Source organism: Rhineura floridana, chromosome 20, assembly GCF_030035675.1.
Source record: "Rhineura floridana isolate rRhiFlo1 chromosome 20, rRhiFlo1.hap2, whole genome shotgun sequence".
Lineage (NCBI taxonomy): Eukaryota > Metazoa > Chordata > Lepidosauria > Squamata > Rhineuridae > Rhineura > Rhineura floridana.
The window spans coordinates 20,034,249-20,049,398 of record NC_084499.1 but is presented as its reverse complement, the minus strand read 5'-3'; the positions used below and the strand labels follow the sequence as shown (position 1 = coordinate 20,049,398).

The 15,150-nt window shown below is 46.2% G+C and overlaps 1 protein-coding gene and 1 long non-coding RNA gene across 2 annotated transcripts in view; one reads left to right on the top strand and one right to left on the bottom strand.

Moving 5' to 3' along the window:
• Positions 1 to 15,150, bottom strand: part of NTMT1 (N-terminal Xaa-Pro-Lys N-methyltransferase 1) — a 217,742-nt gene that overhangs the window by 80,075 nt on the left and 122,517 nt on the right. The window lies entirely within an intron of this gene.
• On the top strand, positions 3,539 to 13,158 carry LOC133373976 (uncharacterized). The gene is made up of 4 exons (XR_009759790.1): positions 3,539 to 3,628; positions 5,070 to 5,482; positions 10,048 to 10,150; positions 10,919 to 13,158. It is a non-coding gene; the product is annotated as an uncharacterized LOC133373976 (long non-coding RNA).

The window sequence follows — 15,150 nt, the reverse complement described above, 5'->3', positions numbered from 1 at the left end:
ACAATTTCTTAAAATTATTGCCTCAATTCCTCCCCTCTTGTCTTAACCCAACACGTTTATTGGTTGAATTCTTATGGGTGGGGTACAAGGTTCTTCTCATGCTAGCTTTACTTTTGAGGTGGCCGAGGGGCAGGGCCAGCACCAGGCACAACTGGGCCCTTGGGCGCCAGCCTTCCTGGGTCTATGGCTACCTCTCCCGTCGCCTCACGTGAATGCTGTGTGTGTGCATACCTACTATCAAACAAGATGGCAGCGGGGGCTTCCTTAAGGGGTTGATGCCCCTGCCACCATCTTGGTTGATGGCACACATGGGCAGTGTGCTACCTCCAGCACCGTCTTGGTAGATGGCAGGTATGCACGCACAGCAGTCACAGGAATGGGAGAGAGAGGTGTGCATGCAGGCTGATTGATGCCTGCACGATCTGTATGGGGGTGTGCCTGGGAGCTCCCTCTCTGCAATCTGCAGCAGGGTTGGGAGTTGACTGGGATTATGGAATGGGAGCTCTACCTGCCCACCCTAAGGAGGGAAGGCCTCAGAGGCCCTTGGCCAGGGTCCAACCTGGCCACCCTCTGGAGCCGGCCCTGCTGAGGGCTGTTTGTGGGGGTCCTTCCTTTCCAACTACAAATCATCTCACCAATAGTCTCCACTGTTACAGTCTCCCCCGACCTTCTGCCCTTCAATCAAAGCCCAGAGAGAAAAAAGCACATGAGATACTACTCCTATCATAGCACTTTTTTTTTCCCCAGATGAGGAAGTGTGGGCATCCGGGGAGGCTTCACAATGCTGGAGAAATGTTTACTCGAAAGAAAAACACACCCACCCCTCACAACGATGAAATAATCTCAAAACCCTGTGCCCACAGAAATTCGACAGAAATTCTCAAAAGCCCCAAGAACAAAGGACGAAAATAAATTTAAAAAGCCTCTTTCTCAGAGGAGAAAAACTTTTGTGAAATTGGAGGACAGATTTAAGCACAGCACTAACTCATACTAATTAAACTTCAGATAAAGTTTCCCCCCTCCAAGCCACACAAAGAGAAAAAACAGGGCCAATGACTTAGCGTGGACAGGAAGTGACAGGAACGATCCCTAGTAAATCATTTTGCAGTTATGCAGACCCTTGTGATACCCCTGAAGGTGCTTTTGGTTAAGCAAATCAATGTGGCAGTGCAAGGGGTGAATTTTAGGTATCCTACCAGAGCTTGGAAACGTTACTTTTTTGAACTACAACTCTCAACAGCCCCAGCCAGCATGGACACTGGATTGGGCTGATGGGAGTTGTAATTCAAAAAGGTAACTTTTCCAAGCTCTGTCCTAGTCATATTAGTGCCTTGAAATGTGGTTCCCAGGAGATCTGGTTACACAAGGGACAAAGGGGAAAGTTGATTCAGTTCACACTGAAAGGGGAACCTAGCTGACCCACACTTTTCCAAACGCTATGCGAACCAGAATGCAGCCGGCCTTCAAACTTTCACATCTTCAGATTTTACAGTGCAGTTTTCCAGCCAAGTTATGCACACAGAAATGCATGTACTGGAATAAAATGTGCATACAAATGCACACATGAGTGAAACAACATTAAAAGATGCCTTTCATTGGGGGAAACCGCTTTGCAAAAATGTGCATATTAGGCAAAATTACATACAAAAATGTGATTATTGAAAGAAATCTGCACTAAAACACTGATGAATTTTGATGAGGACTTTTTTTTAAAAAAATCACGATGTGGAGAATTGAACTTAAGAGTAGGAAAATGAGAAATTGATAGAAACCAAAATTGACAGATTCGCTAATTGTAGCCCACACCATCTGGAAGGCACCACATTAGCCGCCCCTGCATCAGAAGCTTCCAAATTCTTCTATGGCTTCGGTTAAAATCCAAGCTGGAGAAGTTTTCCCTGGTTCAGGTCCCAATCTGAAGGGCTGTCATTGCAGAAGCTGCTGCCATGGGGCAAACTTTGAACCCTCTATCCTGGAGGTAGTCGACATGGTGCCTTTCTGATATTGCTGGACTCCAACTCCCAGCATCCCTCACCGTTGGCTATGCCAGCTGTGGGGCTGATGGAAGTTGGAGTCCAGTGACATCTGGGGCACCAGATTGCCCACCCCTGCTCTGATCACTGCACCACGATGGCTCTGATAAGAATAAGTCGTAATATAAAAAGAATAAGACGCCAGAGAGCCAGTTTGGTGCAGTGGTTAGAGAGTCAGACTGGAGCCTGGGAGACCAGGGTTCAAATCCCCACTCAGCCATGAAGCTCACTGGATGACCTCGAGGCCAGTCATAGTCTCCCTCAGCCTAACCTACCTCACGGGGCTGTTGTGAGAATAACATTGAGAGGGGGAGAATCAGGTTTGTATGCCACCTTGAGCTCCTTGGTGGAAAGGTGGATATAAATGTAATAGTAAGAGGGCCTTCTCAGTGGTGGCTCCCCATCTGTGGAATACACTCCCCAATGAGGTCCGCCTGGTGCCTTCATTGACATCTTTTTGGCACCAGGTAAAGACTTACCTTTTTCCCCTGGCATTTGTTAGAGTGAGATGAAGTTGCTTGTTTTAGCATGTTGCCAAAATGTTATGTGGCTGCGTGGGGGTGGGGGTGGTTTTATTCTTTTGTTGTATGGAACTAGATATTTATTTTTGTTTTTAATTATATTGCAAGGTGTTTGGAGACCTCCGGATAACAAGCGTTGTTGTTGTTGTTGCCATTGTTGTTCTTGTTGTTGTTGCTGTTGCTGCCTTATTGAGCTGGAGTTTATATGTTCCTGGTGCAGCCGCAGCTCAGCGTCATTCTGTGCAATATTCAAGCAGAGACGCCGCCCGCTTATTTGATTGCGCGGAACATTCCGTCGCAACCACCATTTGGATAAATGATGAGCTTTTCTACTGGATTTAGGAGGGAGGAGGGGCTAATGGGGGCAGCAGCAGAGAAGGGGAACCGGCCCTCGCTCTCCCAGCAGAGCTGGTCTTCCCTCCTTTCCCCAGCCAAGGCTGAGAAGGCGAAGCCAGTGAATCGCAGTGGAGAGCACAACTCTTGTCCCTGACACAGAGCCACGCTGCACCACAGCCACGCACCAATATGTGTGTGTGTGTGTTACCTCCCGATTTATGGCTGGGTCGCAGGTGACCAGAAGGGGAAATCAGCAATTAAAGAGATGTTGTGTCAAAAAAATTTGGTTGGGCGGAGAGAGTAGGAGAGAGAGCAGAATTGCGCCCCCCCCCGTTCCAAACTGATGGAAATTGAAGGCTCTGTTTTCTTTTTCTTCTTCTCTTCATGAGAGAAGAGAATAATTTTTTTAAAAAAGCCCAGCCTGGAAAGCTGTGCTCTACAACCACCGCCCCCCTCGCAGCCCACCCCATTCCCAACGCTCTGAAAGCAGCGCTTGCATCAGTCTTGCTGTGTCCCTGCATTTTAATTACCACCTTATTAATATTCATGAGACTAGGCACTCAAGGGGGATTACAGTCTGTCATTCTCTTGCTTGCTCGCTCTCCCCCCGCCCTCTGCTCCACTGAATCTGTTTTTCATTCTCGCAAACAGCCACAGCACTGCAGAGCCTGTAGACAGATATACAACCCAAGCCTTTCCCCCCCCATCTGCATATACAGTCAGGGGAGAGGTGCCCAGGTTAGTGTGCGCACGAGTAAGCATGTCTGTGTGTGTTGGCAGGGGTTACTTTTCTTTTTGAAGCTAGAGGGCATCGTAAGAAGAGTGCAAGATTTGAATCCAGCCCCCAGATGCCATTCCTTCTATTTTCAGGCTTTGGGCTGCAAGTGCAATTGGAAGGATCTGTTCATTTTCGGTCTTTCCATTGCTCATTTTTCTAATCTCAGATTGGGTTCTTCACATTTCTGCAGCAATCTATTTTTAAAAAACAAAAATCCTCATGAAAATTCTCCAGCATTTTAGTGCAAATTTCTCCTCACACACACATTTTTGTACGCAGTTTTAACTAACATACACATGTTTGCAAGCAATTTCTGCTAATATAATGCACTTTTTGTATGTTATTTTTGCCAATATATTCCTTTTGTGCATGCTTTCTCCTAATATTTGCATTTTTGTAAACATTGCTCAGCTGCAGAATTGCATTGCAAAATTCAGATAAGGACAAATGTCAAAGGATGGCTATCTTTCAGCTCTCACATTGTTTCAGAAAGTGGGCATTTGATACATTCGGCTTTAAGCGCCATCTAAATCAAATTTCTCCCACATGCCTAATGGCTTATGGGCAGGACCCCATGGCTTGCAGGAGTGCAAAAACTGCTTTAGGGGGAAAGAAATAAGGGACAGACCCGCAAAACAGCTTGGAGCCAACTGAGCATGCTCAGTGGCCAAAGGAATGCTGATTAGCTGTTCCAGTGATGTAATCTGACTGACAGTTGCATTCTGACCCAGGGCCGAGTTCAGGAACTTCAGTTTGCTATGAAAAGTGGATTGAACAAATTCCTCCTTCATTCCTGGTGTTGATTTCACAATAACCAAATAGGTAAATATAGATATTTGCTTCTGAGACATAGATCACAGGTAGGGCTGCAAATCCTTTTTTTGTCCTCATGAAAATTCTCCAGCATTTTAGTGAAAATTTCTCCTAAGAAGCACATTTTTGTATTCAGTTTTGACTAATGCAAACACTTTTGCAAGCAATCATTCCTAATACAATACATTTTTGTTTATTATCTTTACTAGTATATAATCCACCCAAGAGATCTTGAAGAAATATGAAGCTGGTGATCTCCACAAAAATATGAAACTTGTCCTTCAGATTTGCCTCCATACCTGAGGACCACAGAGTGGGCAATGTAACACCAGTGTTTAAAAAAGAGGTTTGGGGGGCGGGGAGAGGTGACCTCAGGTAGCAGATTTGGGCAAGATTCTGTCTACCAGACAGACCCATCAAACCGCAGGCCTAGCAGGGCCAAATGTGGCCCTCCAAGCCTCTCTACTTGGCGCTCAGGAGTGTCCCTACACAACGCCCCTCGCAGGCCCTGGTTTGCATCCTCCTTGGCTGTTTTTGCCCAGCTGAATTGTGACCTCGAGCTCCAATCAATTGCTTTTGTTTGCCTAGATGACAGATAATGATGTGCGAGGGCCTGCAGAGACTCGTCCAAGGGCTCCCCCTTCAGTGAGGCAACTGGTGCATCGTCTGAATCATCCGAGGATGTGGTGAGCCCACTCAGGGGCTGCCTCTGGCTGCTTCAGATGTCCACAGACACCCGACGCTGTGCATCCAGGAGGTTTGATTCAATTATGCTTGTTCCCCCCGAAACATACCAACAGATGTTTTCAACTAGCAGATTCTTAGTGTGGAAAATGAAACCTATCATCAGATTCTATGACCTTCATCCAAAGAAGGGTAGAGGTGCACTGGATGATGACAAGAGGACAGGGCCGTTTTAGTTGTGGCTCCCCATTTGTGGAATGCTGTTCCCCAGTGAGGTCCACCGGGTGGTGCCTTCACTGACATCTTTTCAGCACCAGGTAAAGACTTATCTTCCCCCCCCTCCCCGGCATTTGATAGATGGAGAGGATGCCATTTTGTTATTAGTGTCCTGCTGTGGCTTCCTGTGGCCACTTTTATGGTATTATGTACTTTTATTTATGTTTTTAATGCATTGTAAGTCGCTTTGGGTAAGAAGCAACTATCAAGTATATTATTATTAATAATAATAATAACATCAATAACAATAACATCAAGAAGAAGAAGAAGAAGAACAACAACAACAACAAGAGGTAGTAGTAAGGCCTAGGGATGGGATCCGTTGGCCAGTGGGATCCAAACGCATTCCGTCGACCTAACAGTCTGGTATCGAGTTCATTCTTTGTCTGCCAGCCACTGGTACTGATCTTTTTTTCCCCTCGCAATTTTTTTTAATATTCATATCAATAAAGGAAAGGAAATATCAATACAATGATCATTCTTAATATCAATATTTGGGAGGTGGATTTTATTTAGAAAAGCTGTTTTCAAAAACAGCCGTGGAAAATAGTTACATAAAAAAATCCAATCTGCAGCGATAGAGAATAAGAAAATTAATGGAAAATTCAGTCCCAAATCGGGCAGAATTCCAGCACATCCCTAGTCAGGCTTCAAGGCTGCTGCATGCAGTGGGAGGGGCATATATGAAGGAGGAGAAGTTGCCATGTACCGAGTCAGACCATTGGTCCAACTAGCTTAATAGTGTCTGCCCTGAGTGGCAGCGGCATTCCAGGATTTCAAGCAGGGGAATATTCCCAGTCCCACTTAGAGAGGGCAGGGATTGAACCTGGGACTTTCTGTATGCAAAGCAGATGCTCTGACACTGAGTGACAGCCTTTCCCCAGAAATTAAACAAGTTTCCAGTCCTCATGGTTCTCAAATAAAGGGATTTAAATAAGCAGCCTTACACTGAGTCAGACCATTGGGCCATTTATCTCTGAACTGTCTACAGCAGGAGCAGCCAACACAGTGCCCTCCAGATGTTGTCGGATTACAACTCCCATCGCCCCTGATCATCAGCCATGCCAGCCGCGGCTGATGGGAACTGCAGTCCAGCAACTTCTGGAGGGCCACCACTTTGGCTAGCCCTGACCACACACTAGGGATAGCTGAGAATTTCAATTCAGTTCGCCTTTCAAGCAGAATTTATCAAATCTGCAATTTCCAAAACAATATGAGAACGGAAATCCTTCAAAATTCACATTTATTAGAATTTTGGGATGCAGTTCGCCAACTAAACAACATTTACAAAAATGCACATATCATGGGAAAGTGTGCATAAAAATGAACACATGAGTGAAAATAACAGGCAAAAAGGCATGAAATGATGAGAACTGGCTTGCAAAAATGTGTCCCTTTGTCAAAACTGCCTAAAAAATTGTGTTTATTTGGAGAAATTCAAACTAAAACGGTGGAAAATTTTCATGAGGAATTTTTTTTAAAAAAATGGGCAGATCACTGCAGAAATGTAGAGAACTGAACACTGGAAAAATGAGAAATGGAGAGAACCGAAATAGACAGATCTTCCCATCCCTACCACACACTGACGTGTAGCAAGATGAGCCAGTGTGGTGTAGTGGTTAGAGTGTTGGACTAGGACCTGGGAGACCAGGGTTCAAATCCCCACTAGACCCACTAGTTTGCTGGGTGACCTTGGGCCAGTCGCAGACTCTCAGCCTGACCTACCTCACAGGGTTGTTGTGAGGATAAAATGGGGAGGGAAGAGAACCATGTAAACGACCTTGAGCTCCTTGGAGGAAAGGTGGGATATAAGTGTAATCATAAAAAAACAACTCTCCAGAGTTACAGAGGGAGACGTCTTTCCTGGGACATGCTGAAAACTGAACTGGGATCTTTTCCACGCATGCACTCTGCCACTGAACGACTACATTGACAACATCCTTAAAAACCACTGTTTGCGACGCATTTCAAGAGGTGCGAGTTCGGTTTGACTCTAGTGAAGATTCTTCCATCACATTGCATTTGTTCCTGAAAGTTTTTATAAGAGCACAAAGGTGTTTTGGTACAGTCCTAATGAAACAGAATAATATTTTGTGGTTTGGGGAGACAGCGTCTCTGGCTGCGTACACACCATACATTTAAAGCATGTTATTGCCACACACACACACACACAAACCCTCTGGAAACTGTGAGAGATAAGCTACATTTCCCAGGATTCTTTGGGGGTAAATAATGTGCTTCAAATGTACAGTGTGTACATAGTCTCTCCTCTTTCTCTCATTTCTTTGACGCTTTTGTCTTCCTTTTGGGGGCCCCTTTAGAAATCTATCTCCAAAGAAATCGTGCCCGGCTGCCCTCCTGGCTGTGAACAGCTCCCATGGCCTGCTGAAAGCTACCACTGGATTTGCCCCCCTGCCAATGCACGCCTAGCCCTTTGCGCTGGTGCACAGCAGATGCACAACAGTGCCCCCATCGGCATGGCAACAGCACGTTCTGCCCAACACAACATGACCATGAGCAGCTGCACACGAAAAAGGCGCAGGGCAGCTGAGCCCCAGGCTCCGACTCTTTTCACAAAGCTGCATTTGGATTCTGTCCCTGGTGCGATTTTAAGGAAGGGGAAGTGGAAGGCAAAGCAGATATAAAGTCAGGAGAGGGAAAGAGAAAGTGTTTACAGGCCTGCAACAGCTACATCAGAGGCAGACGGGAGTGTCTAATGTTACCACCAAGTAGGATTTGAGATCCAGTCAAAATTCAGCAGCCCAGTAATATCAGCTTTCGTGTTAGAGAGAACAGAAGTTTCTAAGACTTTGGGGGATTGCTAATAGCCACCAGACTGCACATGAAGGCATCATGTTTTTGAATATCCTCCCACATTTCTTTTGAAAAGCCCTTTCATGCAGTAAGCTAGCCTATCAAGGAACAGGCTGCACTAAGCCACTGGTTTCCACTGAACAGATTTACCTACATACATACACTGAAGTCTGAAATAGCATAGGCCAGAAAATCTGAGTAACTCACCCAAACATGAATCTGACCATTTCGGTTTCTCATTCCGCCAAGCCTAAATTCACTTCCCTGCATTTCCCCATCAGTTTGCCAGTTTTAAGAATGAGATATGCACATTTCTGCAAGCCATTTTGCAAGCCATTTCCCCCTCCCATAATGCATCTTTGCATGTTATTTTAACCAATGCAGGCACTGCTATGCATACTTTCCACTAATATACACATTTCTGTACATAATATTTGGTCAGAGAACTGCACATTTCAAAGAATGGCTCTCTTTCTGTCTGCGTATTGTTTTGTAGCGTGCGAATTACTTAGAATCAGAATGCGAACTGAACCAAATTTCTCTCCCATGCTTACCTGCACCTAAACCTGGGTGTTAAGATTGGCCAAGGGGTCCCCCTTTGCCCTCAAGAATGTCGGGAATGGGCCCTCATTTGTGGAACTCCCTCCTAGGGACAGAAGGACATGTCCATCTCAGTTCTCTGCATTTCTCCTTTTTCCGATCGAATATTCAGTTTCCCCCACATTTCAGCAGCAGTTTGTGATTTTAAAAAAAAGTCCTCATGAAAATTCTTTAGCCTTGGCTGATTTCTCCTTCGAAACACATTTTTGTAGGCAGTTTTGACTGACCTATACATTATCGCATGCAGTTTCTCCAAATGGGGTGCATTTTTATATCTTATTTTCATGAATATGTGCATTTTTATGCACACTTTCCCCTAAAAGATGCATTTTTGCAAGCATTCTTTGGTTGGAGGACTGCATTGCAAAATTTGGATATGTCCGCATTGTAGAAGAATGGCTATGTTTCGGTTCGCATATTGCCTTGGAAAGTGAAAATTTGAAAGGTTTGGCACAGAGGTGCATCTAACAACGTCACCATAGCCGTAGCGCAGTGGCAGAGCATCTATTTGCCATGCAGAAGGTCCCAGAGTGGTTATTGGGAGTCAGCATGGCAATGTCTGAAAGCATCACGGCAACGAGCTGCCCAAAAACCTCTAGAACCTTCCAGCACAACCCTAACCATGTCTGCACACAAGTAAGTCTTACTGAATTCAGTGGCGCTTATTCTCAGCTCAGTGGGTTTAGGATCACAGCCCTGAACTGGGATTGAAATGTTCAATGAAGAGTGGGCCATAAATAAATGACTACTACAATAACCAATCATCCAATGTTAATCCTATTCAGACTAGACCCATTGAAACTGATGGGCACGTCCGTTAATCTCAGTGGGTCAACTCTAGCTTAGTTGGATACAACCTGATGATGATATAACAGTAACATTACAAATCCAACCCACACCTGCCAGATGCCCAGATTCAAGAGGTTGGTTGTGGGGAGGGGGCGAGTCCCAAAAGGTATAATTCAGGGGCTCTCACAGAGCTGCAATTTCTCCACACACACCCACAAGCCTGCCTCCTGCCCCTTGCTTTCCCCCCCTGCTGAGCACCTGCGCAAGGAGGCCCTCCCCAAGCTTCCCCCGACGCCCCCCACCAGCGCAGCTCCACAAACATTTGAATTAAGGTCCCCCGGGGAGTCCCCGTCACCAAGTTGCTGATTTCTTCTCCTTCATTATATCTTGGTGTAATTTACAGAGGGATGGCATGTGGCTCTGATGGAGAGATTTCCCAGCAGGAGTCTCGGAGAGAGCTCGCAAATCAAGCCAAGGAGGAGGGGGAACCATTAGAATATGAAAAGGTGAGTCAGACTGTGGGATGAAGAGGGTCTCCCCAACAACCCTCTCCCTCCTTCCCTCCCTTCTCTTGCTTGCCAGGAGCTGAGAGCAAAGCATTAGGGCATCAGGCAGTTCATGCCTTCTGACAACTTTAAGGCTAACAGGTTGGTTGTGGCTAGCAGGGCTGGCACCAGAGGGTGGCTAGGTTGGGCCCTGGCCAGGGGCCCCTGAAGGGCTCCTCCTAAGAGTGGGAGGATGGTGCTCCCGTCCTGTGATCCGTGGCAGCAACCCAACCCTGCTGTGGATCACGGAGAGGGAGATTCAATAAGACCCTGCGCACACCCCACCTACCTCTCCTGTCAATGTGGATGCCGTGCGTGCTGTGCGCACATGCCTGCCATCACCCAAGATGGCAGCAGGGGCTTCCCTAAGGGGCTGAAGCCCCCACTGCCATCTTGGTTGATGGCGGGCATGTGTGCTATGCACGCACGTCATTCATACTGACAGGAGAGGTAGGTGGGGGGCGCACACAGGCTTATTAGCCCCGCACCACCTGTATGGGGGGGTGTTGGACTACAGTGTCGCTGGCCCAAGGCAGGCTGGTGCCCAAGGGCCCAGTCGTACCTGGCGCCAGTTCTGGTAGCTAGCCTGTAAGGTACCACAATGCTCTGGGGCCCTCCAGATGGATGGACCGATTAATCAATGTATTTCTATACCTCCATGTCATACAACAGAAGCGCAGTGTGCAATGCTAAAAACATCAAACCCCTTTTTTCAAAATAAAAATTTAGATAATCAGTAAGTTGAACGGCAAATGAGAAATAAAAATGAAACTGCTGCAAAGGCTTTTTAAAAAAGAAAAAGTCTTCAAGATATGCCTGAAAGTCAGAAGCAAACAGGGTTGCCACAGAATCTCTGCTGGAAGCACATTCCACAGCACAGGACCAGCGATGCTGAACACCCTACTTCTGGTGGAGACCAGTCGGACTCCTGTAACACAGGGGACAGCTAATGGATGATTTCACTGATAGAGCCAGGATATAACGGCTCAGGCCATCCTTCAGGTATCCTTTTCATTGAGCATGCATGAATATTTGTGCTCATGATGCCATCAGGAGAGTTATACGCAGTCCTGTTTTCAACACCGTTTGTGCCTTCAAATGTTTTGGGGCAGACATACTGCTTTGCTCCCAACCCTGCACCTTCCTGCTGAAACTCTGTACCTTTTTAATATCTTAAATCTTCCAGTTAATTTTGTTTGCCCTGCTTTGGTCTGTGCGCAAGAGTTCCCCTCTAGATGCCAACAAGGCAATAACATTGGGGAAACATCGCAGAACAACTAACAAAGAGGAATGATGTGTGGACAATCCAGTATGAACCCACCACATCAATGACATGTCACAGAACACACCTGCAAAAAAATGTACCAGACCGGAAAAGCTCTCTCTAGGTTAGTCCTACTCAGAGTAGACCCATTGACAATAACAGAGATGGCTTACTTAGGTCTACTAATTTCAGCAAGTCTGCTCCAAGTGGAACTAGGCTGGATACAATCCTTTGCATTTGCTGCAACAGATTAACATGGTTTAGGATTTGTGGGATATATGACTGACCTCTTCCGCTATACTTCATTTTCACCAAAGAAGTTGATGAGGATCAGCGACAACCACAAGACGACAGGTTCTTCATTCCAAGGTTCTCAAAATCTGTTTTAGCGGTTTAGATATCACCCTTTGTGGAAGCCACAGAGTGGTTTCCAACAAACCAGACAGATTTTTAAGAATGCCTTAAATTGATTAGACATAGTCCTTTCAAGACACAGTGGGTCAGTGGCGGCCGATGGTGCCATGTCAGTGGGGCAGTCGAATCCACTCCAGGTTTTAGCCTGAACTTTCAAAACCCAGAGTGGATTCTCCTGCCCCACTGACATGGAGCCACCAGCACTGGGAGGTATTCAATGCTAATCCTATTCAGAGTAGGCCCACTGGTGGTAACAGACATGACTAACTTAGGTTCATTCATTTCAGCGTCCCTCCTCCAAGCAGGACCAGCACTGAATACCACCCACAGGATTTCATCCAGCCAAGTTCTATTCACAGTAGAGCCATTAATATTCATGGCTCTTTAAGTTAGTAATGCCCATTGTTTTCAATGGGTCTGCTTTGAGGAGGGATAGGAGTGGACGGCTCATGATGATGACCTGGTGCCCTCTAGATGATTTGGACTACAACTCCCATCAGCCCCAGCCATCATGTTCCATTGCATTTATATCTCTGAGCAGAAGTGAAATTGTCCACGGTCGTGGGGGGTCTTAGATCCTTTACTTTTTTAGGAGCAGGGTCCCTATATCTCCAGCATGCTATGAGCCAATCAGCTTGAACGGGGAGTGTGTTAGACACTGAGAAGAGTCTTCTAGCATGCTTCCTTGTCCTTTCCTGCTGATTGGAGCCAGCCAGAGTGAAAGGAGGTGAGTCAGCCACTGCAAAGACTCTCCTCAGTAGCTAACACACTCTTTCATGCTTACCGGCTTCTAGGAGTGTCTGTTGTTGTCAGAAAAGGCATGAATAAAGATCTCATTCTCAACCCCGCAGTAAAAAAAGGGGGGGTGAGGGACAGTGGCTGTGACTAACATGAAGGGACTCTGCACTTCTGAATTAGCCACTACTCTACTGTCTCTGAGAGTTGTTAGGAGACTCCCCCATCTACCATTCTCAGAATTCCCTGGGAAGACGGATTGATAGTTAAACCACTCTGGGAACTGCAGCTCCGTGAGGGGAATTAGGAATCTCCTAACATTCTCAGCGCCCTTAACAAACTACAGTTCCCAGGATTCTTTGGCAGAAGCCAGGACTTGTGAAAATGGAATCATACTGGTTTTCCCCACATGCTTCATTAATTTTAATTAAAATGGAATGATCTTCCTGACGAGGTGCGCCTGGCGCCAACACTGTTATCTTTTTGGCGCCAGGTCACGACTTTCCTCTTCTCCCAAGCATTTTAGCATGTGTTTTTTAAGAAATGTGTTTTTAAATTTGTATATTTGTTTTTAATGTTTTGAATTGTTGTAAACCACCCAGAGAGCTTCGGCTATGGGGCGGTATACAAATGCAATAAATAAATAAAACAACCATTGCAATTTGAAAATACAAATCGTATAACATCAACAGAAAAAAAATATTTATATATTTACTCCATCATTCCACACACACACCCCAAAGAAAAACTCATAGCTTATTGGGCAAAGCAGGGCAAAGCTAAGCAACTGTACCCACATAACAGAACAGCATTATAAAACCTATTTAGGCCGTCTAATTCCATATCATAATACAAGGAAAGACAAACCAAAATTCCTTGCCGCACCCAAACTATGAAGCCCAAAGATATACATATGCCCGAGGAAAACAACCATGTTGTCATTATTAGCAAAATCAATAAAATCCTGCTATACAGTTGCAAAAATGTCTTTCCCCCCCCCCTTTAGCCTTGCACTGCTTTAACTTTTTGATTAATACTGCTTTAATACTGCTGCCGGGTTGCCGTTGACCCATGACAGGCCTTTCCAGCGACGGCTCCAGTGGTGTAGTGGCAAATTCAGAAGCGCAGGGTCCGTCCATGACAGTCGCACCATGCCCCTCACAGCCACACCCCTTTTCCATTTCCCTTCGTCTCCTTTGTGATCTGAGTCCATGCTCCACCACAACAGATGTCCCTAGGAGCCAAGCAGCGTGAAAGGGAGGCTGTGTAGTAGCTACTGAGAAGAGTCTTCTCAGTGGCTGGCTCACTTCCTCTCACTCTGATTGGCTCCAATCAGCATGGAAGGACAAAACATGCTCTCCTTTTGTGATGTTGGCTCGTACTGAGGGACTTGGCTGGGACCCGGTTCCCAAAAAAGTAAGGGGGCTACAGCCTCCCTCAACCCTGGATGACTACACCCCTGGATGGTTCACCGTTTGTGGAATGCCCACCACAGTGAGGTACATCTGTCTCCAACATTGATTTTCAGAAGGAAGTTGAAAATATCACTGTTTCCCCAAGACCGTTCATTCCTGGCAACCAAAATATCAGTGAATAGAAGAAAGATTTTTCATCTGCCACTGTTTTTTAGAATGGTTTAACTGTAACTCCACTTAGAATGCTTTTGTTGGGGAGGAAGGAGCAGTTGTTAAAAAAAAATTGGTTTGCCACCCTGGGCTCCATCGGGAGGACGAGCAGGATATAAATTTAATTCATAAGAATAAAATGCATAGCACAGATGGGACCTAGCACAGCTGCCCTCTCTGGAAATTAATCACTGCGCCCCCTTTACACTTTCACAGAAACGTGACAGGGCCTCGGGCGAATCTGGGCTTTGCTACAAGAGTTTGGTCTGACCGTGTGGCTGACCCACACAACTCGCCCCTCAGCAAGTCTAGGAGAAAGTGAACACTGCCTGGGCGAGGTTTTTCTCTTCCTGGTGTGATGACCTTTTGTTTAAATGCTGGCGATGTGTTTTGACAAATGGTGAGCTGCAAAGGAATCATCACCACCTCCTTTTAAAAAACAAACAAACACACACGCGAAAGCTGGTCTTTGAGCCAGGAGGGTTGAGCTGCAAGACCTTGTGCCAAAGTGGCGTTTCTCAAAATTACTGACTCACCACTAGGGAATCCTATTGCAACAATCTGCATGCCAAGACAACCCGTCCCCCCTGGCTCATCTGCCACAGAATCCCCAAGCACAGAATCTCCATGCCCATGCAAACAGAGCGCTGAATTCAATCCACACTCCTCGAGGACATACTTGACAGGAAAAGAGTGGCGATGGTGGGCAGCTTGTGGGGAAGCGACACCATGTCATTCGCTGCAGGAATAGCACCAGGTGCCTCATGCCACATTAGGCCGCTGGTCCATCTGCACTGATTCCCTGACACATCGAAGCTCAGTATTGTCTACACTGACTGGCAGCCGCTATCCAAGGATTTCAGACAAAGGGCATTCCCTGGCCTGTCTGGAGATGCTGGGCGACTGAACCCAGGACCTTCTGT